The sequence below is a fragment of the Ictalurus punctatus genome, chromosome 6 (genome assembly GCF_001660625.3).
Source record: "Ictalurus punctatus breed USDA103 chromosome 6, Coco_2.0, whole genome shotgun sequence".
NCBI classification, from domain to species: Eukaryota; Metazoa; Chordata; class Actinopteri; order Siluriformes; family Ictaluridae; genus Ictalurus; species Ictalurus punctatus.
The window spans coordinates 12,842,874-12,854,825 of record NC_030421.2 but is presented as its reverse complement, the minus strand read 5'-3'; the positions used below and the strand labels follow the sequence as shown (position 1 = coordinate 12,854,825).

The 11,952-nt window shown below is 34.4% G+C and overlaps 1 long non-coding RNA gene across 1 annotated transcript; it reads right to left on the bottom strand.

Annotated features, from left to right (window-relative positions):
* Window positions 1-9,477: 9,477 nt before the first annotated feature.
* LOC108266268 (uncharacterized) lies at window positions 9,478-11,620 on the bottom strand. Its single transcript, XR_001812843.3, has 2 exons — window positions 11,454-11,620; window positions 9,478-10,151 (listed from the first exon to the last, which is right to left on the bottom strand). It is a non-coding gene; the product is annotated as an uncharacterized LOC108266268 (long non-coding RNA).
* Between the last annotated feature and the right edge of the window lie 332 nt (window positions 11,621-11,952).

Genomic DNA, 11,952 nt, shown 5'->3' with positions numbered 1-11,952 from the left:
GATTGACAGTTTAACCGGTGTATGCCCCGCCCACTCCTGCCATACACACACACACACACACACACACACACACACACACATATATATATATATATATATATATATATATATATATATATATATATATATATATATATATATATATATATATATATATATAATGTATTTACAAAGATATAATACTTTACTCACTAATGGGAACCTATTATCTATAATGTAGACGTACGTCTAAAACATTAACACCATTTCTGTCTTCATATATAATGCAAAATCATGCATATGATTTACAACAAAATCACAATTTCCATTTTCAAATGAGGTTTAGAATCTCCAGTACAATTTATTTAAATAGTCTTATACGACTTAATACATGGCCCATAAACACCTCAAGAGTGATCTGCTGAAATAGTGAAACCTATAATAACTTTCTCTTCTGTCTTTGTTTATGTTGTCAAATGTAATTTAAAGCCTTTTTTAAAATAATGCATTAATAATATCTATAGTGCTCTCTAGTGGACATGAAGCAAATAAACAGAAATTGAAACGAAATGGTTTCAATAGGCTCTTACATATAATATTCCATACATAGAAATAGTGCATAGAAATAGTAGATGGTTGTGTGCATAGTAAAAATGCTGAATACTTTTTATCAAGCAACCATGAGCTGACGTTTCACATTTTCCCTCTCATTGTCTTCATGGTTTTGTTTGGGTGCTCCAGTGTCCTCCTAATATACAAAAATATGTCAGTGGGTGGATTGAATTACTACTAGGTGTGAATTTGTGTGTGCATAGTGCTCTGCCATAGACTGGAGTCCCAGCCAGGGTGTATTCCCACACAACTGACAGTGTTCCTGGGATAGGCTGCGGATGAGCATAAACCAGAATAAAATGTTCACTGAAGATGAATGAATGAATAAATTATATATATATATATATATATATATATATATATATATATATATATATATATATATATATATATATATATATATATATAATTTATTCATTCATTCATCTTCACAAGAAACCTCACAAAATATCTGTCATATATATATATATATATATATATATATATATATATATATATATATATATATATATATATATATATATATATATATATATATATATATATATAATTTATTCATTCATTCATCTTCAGTGCAGTGAGCACTTTATTCTGGTTTATGCTCATCCGCAGAGTATCCCAGGAACACTGTCAATTGGGTGGGAATACATATCTATCTATCTATCTATCTATCTATCTATCTATCTATCTATCTATCTATATATATATATATATATATATACATACATACATACATACATACATACATACATATATATGACAGATATTTTGTGAGGTTTCTTGTGTTTTGATGCTTAGAGAAGTCGAGATGTATTGACATAATTTTCATAGACAGATAATAGTTTTCATTATTTATTATTCCAGTTATTATTCCAAATAATTTCCATTGTTTAAATGCACATGGAATGTTTGTTGATTTTCCCTTTGGTCTGAATGAGTTTATATTTTTTTTTATTATTATTTTTTTTCATGGTACTCCAGTAACAGTCACAGTATAAACATGATATAAATCTACCACTTCATTGGACTCTTTTCATGAACACACTCACTATCCACTTTATTAGGAACACCTGTACACCTGCTCATTTATGCTGTTATCTAATCAGTCAATCATGTGGCAGCACAGTGGAAAACACATGCAGATACAGGTCAAGAGCTTCAGTTAATGTTGATATGAAACATCAGAATTCTTGTTTTTTTTTTTTCACCATTCTGTGTAAATTCTAGAGACAACTCTTGTCTTGTAAACTCTTGTTGTGTGTGAAAGTCCCAGGAGATCAGCAGTTTCTGAAATACTCAAACCATCCCATCTGGCATGAACAACATAGCCACGGTTAAAGTCACAGAGCTTACACACAGAGATCTTCATTGGTTTGTTTTATTTGACCGTTAACTGAGGCTCTTGACCAGTATCTGCATGATTTCGTTGCCACATGATTGGCTGATTGGATAACTGCATAAACGAGCAGGTGTACAGGTGTTCCTATTAAAGTGGATGGTGAGTGTATATTGAAAACCACAATTTAAGTGAAAATAATCATTCATTAGCTTCTTTTCTTTTATGATCTGATCCAAAATTATTGTTCACTATCAGTTCACTATCAAGTGTACTGTGCATATTTAATTAGTTAATATATTCTATTACAGGTTTGTCATATAAGATTCAGGGTGTGAGTTACTGAAATGTGAAAAACTGAAAAAAGCTGACAGCCCCCCGTACCCCCACCCACCCACCCAAAAAAAAAAAAAAAGTTCATATGTAATTCACACACTGATAATATTGTCATAAGATTCCAGCAGTGAGTGTTCTTAGCAGTAAGAACAAAAATATTTTCCTGTTTCTGAAATAGTTCTTACTATTACAACACATTACACACAGATATGTCCAACATGACACAATCCACAGCCTGAGGCAGGGTGATGGTACTGTGATCTTTCTCATCCTGGTCACTGAGTCATAAGAAACTTCCAAGTAAATGGAGTTATAGGCCTTGAGCTGCCACAACATGCCCACTAGATGTCATTCAAAACCTTTCAAAAGACATTCATTAATCATAAACCTTAATCATCCATTAATCATTGTCTCTGTGTAACAATACAGACTGACTGGAATATAATCTTTTAAAGTAGGTGTGATATAAGACATTTTTTCCTTTTTTCTATAATATTATGTGAAACTTTTATGTTTTCAGGACTTTTATTCCCAACATATATTCCACACTGCAGGCCTTTCAGGTTCACTGAACAATTCAGAGTAGTTATTGAATAATATATTTTACGCTTCTTATAGCATGTTCTTTATAGAAACAAAATACAATGGGAGTTTATGCTAAATAAGACATATTGTTCTATACAAAACTTATACTGATAATCTCATAATAAAATATCACCATACATTTTTACATTGTGAAGATAACACCATATTTGTACAGTGAAGATTTTCTGTTTCGGTATTTTACTGTTATTTAGATATTTATGTCTTAATAAAATTGGTAAGAAAATATGGGTCAAGTTTCCACACCACTGTTAAAATGGCAGGTTTTTTTTAATGTAAAAAAAAATTAAACCAAGTTTGTTCCATTCAGATCTTTCCCCAATTTTAATGTGATATCACAACCAATAAAATGGGGATAAAATACAATAATCTACTTACAAAAGTGTGCACACCCCTTAACTAATACTTTATTTGTTATGCCACTGACGGCAGAGGGTGTATACGTGTCTTTGTTTTAGTTTAATTAGGTTGGCTGTTTAAACCCCTTGTGTTGCTGCGCACGTTATGCAGTATTGATGTTACGTTGACGAAGAAGATTGGTAAATGTGTGAACGTCATAGCATTTAGCATGCTAGCGTTCTTAGTATCATGTTTGCTCTCGTTTCCAGTGTTCATGTTTAAAGCCAGATTGGCTAGACCGTGTTACCTTGTGTTTGTTTGCTTGCTTGGTTTATTAATAAAGACTTTGATCTGCGCCTGCATCCACTCAGTCCCATTTCATCACATTATTAAAGCATAATATAGCATTCAGTCTTTTTGGGTAAGATTTGGCAATTTTATACCACTCTTCCATACAAAAATGCTCCCGATCTATCAAATTGCGAGAGGATCTCCTGTGCACAGTCCTCTTCAAGTCATTCCACAGGTTTTCAATAGGATTTATATAAGGACTCTAGCTTGGCCATTCAGAAATATGGTATTTCTCAGTCCTAGCTGAAGAAAAGCAGCCTCATAGCATGATCCTGCCACCACCATGCTTTACCATGGTGTTCTTTGGGTGATAAGCTGTCTGTTTTTGTTTCAAACATGCTGTCTCTTTTAGAATTATGCCCAAAGTTCTACTTTGGTCTCATCAGACCACAAGAAATTTTGAGACATGATTTGGGGTGATGTTGGCATTCTTGGATGCTTTTTTTCTTTATTTTTATTTTTTTTTTTATTTATTTTTTTTTTTTTATGACAAAGGACTTCTGTCTAGCCACCTTACCCCATAGCCCAGATATGTGAAGAAAATGAGAGCTTGTGATCACATGTAGGGAGTGGTCAGGAGTTGCCAAATATTACTGCAGCCCCTTTAATGCTGCCATAAGTCTCTTGGCAGTCTCCCTGAGGATTTTTCTTCTTCTCCTTTTGTATATTTTTGAGAGACATCTGTTTCTTGGTAATGTCAAAGTGTTCTGTGGTACATCTATTGTTTTGGAAATTCTTTTCTACCCCTCTGATCAACACCTTTCAACAATGAGTTTCCATTCATGCTTTGCAAGCTCTTTGTGGATCATGGCTTCAGCAGTCAGATAGAAACAAGAAATACAGAAAGAGCTGATCTTTATTTGTGGTTAATCAGAATCACTTCATTGATTACCGGTGTATGATTATTCCTTTTGAACATGAGTTGTGTGACTGAGAATGTGATTGCTTAATTATGAGCATTCACATGCCCCACTATAAAAAAGCTATGTGTACTCATTCAACCAGGTTATTGGATGTTGTTTTTCTTTTTCTTTGTCTTGTTTGTTTTCTAAAATGTTGCTATTTGTTTTTCATTCGAATTTTATTGGCTGTCATCGCATTAAAGGTAGAAAAATACATAACATGATTTAACTTGGTTTCATTTATCTTGGCTTAATTTTTCATTACAAAAGGCTGCAATTTTAACAGGGGTGTGTAGACTTTTTATATCCACTGTATATTTAACCTCACAACACACTGGTTATTAGATATATTTCTTTACTTGATCTTCAACCACAGTGTTGAGTAAGTCCATTTCTGTGATAAACTGTCTAACTACTGAATAGATAAAGCACTTCAAGGTTCAGTCTTTTAAAGATTCTTTGCATGTGAATCTGTTTCCTGTGTGAAATTGGGCTGCCACAACACTGCTGACCTTACATTTAAGAACAGGAAGGTGTCTGAATTTTAAGTGTCTTTTTTTGTCCTTGCTATACCTGAAGCCTCATTTAGCAGCATCTGAAATGAGCAAGTGGTCTCAAAAATGATGTTAGTTCTTCTGCTTTTCATAGAAAACGATGAGTCATGCCATATACAGGTGACTTAACATTACATTTTAAGCATGTTATAGCACCATTTGTATTTAGTTGCAGGTGATCATACACTAAGTGGACTAAATTAATCACATCTGCAGGTAGGCTGACTTTCTTCAGATTCAGTATAATATAGTAGGGACAAAACTGATGAGTCCATCATCAAGAACTGGTTTTTATCTTATCAGTTATCAGAAAGTAATATAATTTTGAACAATGTTTAGGTGGAAAATGGGGGGGCGGGGGGGAATTGTTTGAGAAATATGTGTAAATGTTTGTTCTTGTTCTGGAAAGCACTGATTTGTAACAGGAGTGTACTACTAGAGTCAGTTTTAGGTTTTTCTGAAACTTAATCATTCTTAAGCAATTATTAAGTTATTATTATCTTTTAATTATATCTTTGAATGTTATGTATTAATGACTCCAGATTTTCTCAGCATCTATATATATGTAGGTATGAGAGTGAAAAATGTCTGAACTCCAAAAAGATCATGGAAACTTCATTTTCTACTTTGCACCTCCTCTATACTCTATACAAGCGATGGAATTTTTATTTTTCGAATTTTATTATTATTATTATTATTATTATTATTATTATTATTATTATTATTATTATTACATATTTGGACAAATAAACATTTGATCCTCTTTGAAGCAGTGCCTATTAATAAAGCTGATACACTCTATCAAATGACATAAAATGTACATTGTGTAGTAATTTTCACAGTTTAAGTTGACAAAAAACAGATTCCCTTTGCTACTGAGGTGTGTGGTATCATCATACCAAGATCTAAAGAGTTCTATAAAGCTTTCAGAAAAAAAAAAAGTTGTGGGTGCCTATGAGTCTGGCAGGGGATTTAAAAAGATCCCCAAATTATTTGAAATACATCATTCCACTGTAAGGAAAATAGTCTACAACTGGCACAGATTTCAAATGACCAATTTGTCAATATGTCCAGGACTGACCATCCCAGCAAATTCAGCCCAAGAACCATCTGATGCAAAAAGAAGTCTCAGAGAACCCCTAAATTTCATCACAGGATCCATTAATCAGTCTTGAAATTGTTGTTGTCAAAGTGCATGCATCTACAATCAGAAAGTGATTGCACAAAGGCCTTTGGAATAATGTGCTCTGGACAGACCGATCAAAGATAGGAGTTGTTTGGCCACAGTAATCGCAGACATGTTTGGCACAGATCAAAGACAGATTTTCAGAAGAAGCAACCCATACCAACTGTTAAGCACAGTGGTGGAAATGTTATGGTTAAGGGTTGCTTCACCGCCTCAGGGACTGGAGAGTTTGCACTCATTGATTCAACTATGAATTCTGCATCATATCAAACAGTGCTTGAAGATAATTTCAGGCCATCTGTCCAAAAATTGAAATTGAACCAAAAGTGAACATTTCAACACAATAATGATCCTAATCACACGAACAAATCCACCAAGGAATGGCTCAAAAAGAAGAAATGGAGGGTTTGGAATGGCCTAGTCAAAGCCCAGATCTGAATCACATTGAAATGTTGTGGGGAGATTTGAAACGGGCAGTACATGCAAGAAAATCCTCAAACATCCTGCAACTGAAAGAATATTGCATGGAAGAGTTGTCAGAAATTCCAGCAAGCCAATGTCAGAGACTGGTGGACAAATATGCAGAACGCCTACAAGAAGTTATTCCTGCTAAAGGGGGAAATACTAGCTTCTGAGGCCAAGGGTGTGCTTACTTTTTCCACAGAAGAATATCACATCTTTATATCACATATTTCTGCTGAATAAATGATTGAAAAAGATTTTTTTCCTTGTGGTTTCATTCAAGTATATCAACTTTATTAAAGGGCACTGTTTCAAGGATGTCCAAAAAAGCCAACAATTTCCATGGGGTGTACTTATTTTTTCACATTTCACTTTTTTTTTCTTCCACTCAGTTAACTGCCGGGATTGTATATTGATTAATATTCCATTTTGAGTGGAAAGGTTTTCTCTGAATAAAAGCTCTCCTAATAAACTGTAAGGTGTCACCATATTAAATGATTTCTGCTCAAATGGATTTAGTTTAGTTTCTAAATACCATTCTATATTACAAAAAATATATTAACAAGTAATTTATTTATTAAACTTGAATCAAATATGAATGTACACCAGGATACCTTTATTACATGTTCAATATAAGATTACACATTATAAAGGTTGTAACGAGAAATATAAAAAGTCCAATTTATTACTTATGAAAATGTTTTGCCACCGTAATGACAGAGTTGTCATGGTTGTCACATCATCAGCAGGGTTATGTTAATTTGTCATACTAAATATTCATATTCTAGCAAAAGTCAGCAGGGTGAATATCAGAACATAACCTTGTATCAGATGCTGTCTGTTGACGCAAGTGTTAAGTCAACTTGATATCAGACTTAATAAACGCAGTCTAGTACAGCTGCCATGTTGGAATAGGCCTTTATAAATGTTTATGTAGGTTTGTCAGTTGCAATGAAATACTTTTCCAGTGTCATGTAGCTCTGTGAACATTTTCATTGAATGTAACCACAATATCTTAATTATGTTGGCCTGATAGAAGCAATATTCCGATCTTTATCTTCTTCGATCTTCTATTTGCAAATTTGTATCATTTCCACAGGTCACAATTTTTTGCGTAGAACCAGAAAAATTTGCCAGAGATGTAGATCCCATTCGAGAATGGGGTGCTTGTACGTTTGAGGAAATATTGAAATTACTGTTGCCGTGTAGCAACACTCCAATTTTTTTTTTTTTACTGGTTTTGCAATCACATGATTTGAGGCCGTTCTAATTCACATATAATTGAGGCAGTTAAAACTGCATTACTCTGCCTACAAACACCTTAGCCTCTCCCTGGAGCATGCTAGCAACCATCTGCGATTCCTGGACTACTGCTCAGTTACAACCAAGAAACCACCTAGGAAATCAATACCAACCACTTGGAATGAAATAGCAAATCATTTAAACCCACTTAACCACTTAATCATTTAAACCCACAACACACTTAAACCACTTGAAATTACCTGCAACTGCCTACCAGCCACCTAGCAACCACTTGAAATTTCATAGCCACCACCTAGTACCACCTTTTCAACCACATAAAATATACACCATATGGCAACTTCCAAATGATTTCACCTTGTAGCATTTTAACATTGTATCATTACTTTATATTAACATTAACGGTGTTTTAGCATTTTAAAAATGTAACATTATAGAGTCTCCATCAAGCCAACATTAACATTTCTTCTAGGGGTCAGATTTACCTTCAGTACACTGAAATGTTTTTCACATGTAGTCTTTGATTTGAGAGATTAAAGTTTCCATTCTTAAATGGAACTATTTTTTTTTTCCACAGAAGAAGAGTAGCATTGTTCTCTGCTTGAGACGACTACTCAACCACTGACAATGAGCACCTTAACAACTTTCAGGACAGCCACAATAACATCAATATCACCCACGACCCTGAAAACCACAGATTTGACAGAAATAGAGCATGAAACCAGGCCCAAGTATGTCAAATATAGTGCTGTAATTAATTTGGAATTACCATTCAAAGTCCAAATAAATTTTAACTTGCATCATTCTCATGTTCCCTTTTTCAGAGGGATTTACATCACTGAGTGGTTTGCCCCAAAATATGGAGCATCACACGGTGGATCTTCTTCATAAGAATGTGTACCTTAGCTTACTTGTTTCATAATATGCTTTGAAATTAGTTTTAGAAGACAGTAAATGAGATACACCAAGCTTTTACACTGTACATTTCTTTTATGACAGATTTGAATGCATACTTGAGTTTATTTTTTTAATGGTATGGTTAATAACAAACGCACATGGTAAAAACTAGGCCAAACAAGCATTACCACGTAAGCTATCAAGAACTGTTTAGAAATCTATCAGTTATTCATAATTGATTTTATAACCATTAAACCATACAAGATTCCTATAGATTCTTAAATTCTTCAACATTAATTTATGTATACAGGTGTTCTTACTGAAATAAGAACACAGGGTTGTTTTTGGACTTTTTAAACAGCTAAAATATTCAGTTTCATATAATCTATTCTGAAATTTTAAGCACCAACTGAAAAAAAGTTTGTATCCATTTTTGATTAGCAATAAAACAAATGGTGGTGGTGGACTTTTGGTTGGACCTCTACTGTAAGGGTGATGAGCCACTTCCAATATTTATGCAAAAATAGTGACTGAAATTTTTTTTTGGATACTCATGTAATAAGTAAATGATTTTGTCAAGTAAATGATTCGAAGTAGAAGAAACATTTTCAGATGCAATACAGTTGAGTTTCCACACGTATATGATAAAAATCCATATACTTCAGGGTTACATAGTACATTACATTTATTCTCAAAGGTAGCAGTGCATACAATACAAATTAGCATTAACATGCAATGAATCATTATTGTACAGAAGGTTTTAAATACTGTTCTTGTTTACATGTTTAATCTGTTTGGCCATTAAAGGAAAGTATTTTTTTTTATTAAGTGTTATTGAAAAAAATATTCATTTTTTTAGGAGGGGGTGGGATTTTACATAAATACTTTTAAAAATGCTTCATCTTATACACTGACAGCATGTCACACTGAATAAACAATGTTCATCAGCAAAGATGCATGTAATTAGTTTTTGACCAGTGATTAATTACCATACTGCATGTGCCCAATTAGTCTATAGTAGCTAGTATAGTACCAGGTTTAACAAGCATAGTGGAGGACCAAATGTTAAACAGTTATGACTCATGGGTGTACATCACAAAGTTATATAGCTAACTTTACACTTTCATTACACACATTCGAAGGCCACAATTTTTAAATACACAGCAAGTCCCTCTAGCTCACACCACCACTCATTATCAGGAAGAACACATTCTGTGTCTGGCTGACATGTCAGTAAAGACCATGGATAGACATGACGTCTGGCATAGAAGCACCATTCAGCTGTTTCCTTAAAGACCCCGATTGATGTCTTCGTGTACAATTAAGCAGCCCCTCTGAAAACAAGGAGACACATAGTGTCATTAAGGCAAAGCACCACTATTACACAGCAAGAGCCTTTTTACTGTGTGCAATCATCTTCACAATAAACTGGGCAAAGGAGACTTCACACTGTGTTCACACTGTGTCACATCAGCACATGGTAATAAACATCATGCCCTCTAGAGGTCTCTAGAAACTCAATGTCCTGGTTAGCACCAATTCTTACTAATCACTTCCTGGTGTTTTAAATCTCATTGAGAGATCTAAGCAGCAGGGTTTCTATGCAAGTGGCCAATGAAACAAGACCAAATTAATGGGCAGTACTAAAGTCACACCTTTATTTTTAATAGTTAATTTACCAAGTTCCTAAAATGATCTTATTACATATTACTTCTTACACTTCAGCTTCTGCAATAGAATCAGTTCTCTTAAAAAGAAAAAAAAAGAAAAAAAAGGGGGGATAGCATCACATCAAACTTAAGCGCAACAAGCATTAACATACAAGACATCCTGCATAAAGAAATTTTCAGCTAATTAACATTAGCATATACAAATGTTACTCTTCAGTAACAAGCACAATATGGTCTTGTAGAGACTAACTTTTCTGCTTATTGTTTGCAGCTCTTAACATTATATAAAAAATGACAGGCAATTTCAGCGTGAATCCAAACAAACTCCTAGAAAACTCAGTCCTTCAGTTCTTCAGGAAAAGCCTATTTAAAACATACATAAATGCATCACAATATTAATGTAATTGGAATACCAGAGGCTATTGCAAAACACGTTTCTGTACAAATCAGTGATTTAACATTGATTTCTTTGTCATTGTGTATGCATGATGTGGTGACCCACCCCACACCACATTCAACCCAGGCCACAGTATACTGGAGACCTGAGCAAACTGAGTGAGCCACAACCAAAACTTAATAGATAGAACCCAAGTGCAGATCAGATAAGGAGGCTGAACAGAAACCAGCAAAAAGGGAAAGATATATTAAGCTCAAGCCAACATACTCTGCAGAGGTTATGGAGGAATGTTTCAAACTGAAAAAGTATTCTCCAAAAATGCACAAAATAAACATTGCCTGCTATTGGAGTCAAACTCATGACTTCTGGGTTAGAAAGCAAATGCATTACTAGTGCATCACATGGAAGACTAAAATGAAAAGGGGAGGTAGGCTTTAGAGGTATGAGGTCTGAGACTCACCCAACAGCAAACCAAAACAAAAACCCAGATGAGCAAGTGAAAATGAGAACAAAGTATAAACTAAAGGCATAAACTTAAAACCATCCCGGGAGGACCTCTGATTACTTACTACAGACAGCTAACCTGGAAAAAAAAAGTTTTTTCCCCTCCCCAACAGAAGGAGCCTTGAGAGGATGGCTAGGTTGACATGGTGAGGGCAACGCGGCACAGTAGAAGGGCCCATTTTCAAAATATCAATCTAGACTTAGTCTTGCCCTCACAGGTTGAACTCAAGACTGAGCATTTGCAGAACCTGTAAGTAGCCCTTAAATAGGCCAGATGCAGGTGGAGTCGGCTTACCCTAGTCGCTGGGAGGCAGCTCCCTGTCTCCCTCTAGTGATGGGCCTTGGCCATGGTCGTTTTACAGGAATTTTTTTTTGTCATTTTTTTTTATCCTGGACTGATTACCAGTTTACTGTTCAGAAGAACCCAGGTAGTTCAAGTTCTTTATTTGTGATGTAAAGAGAGTAACAGTGTATAATTCTTGCAGTGAACTTCTTAAAAAGTTTAATAAACTGTGTTTTTACCCGAAAACGTTTACCCAAACTGTGCAGACATTATGTATAGGA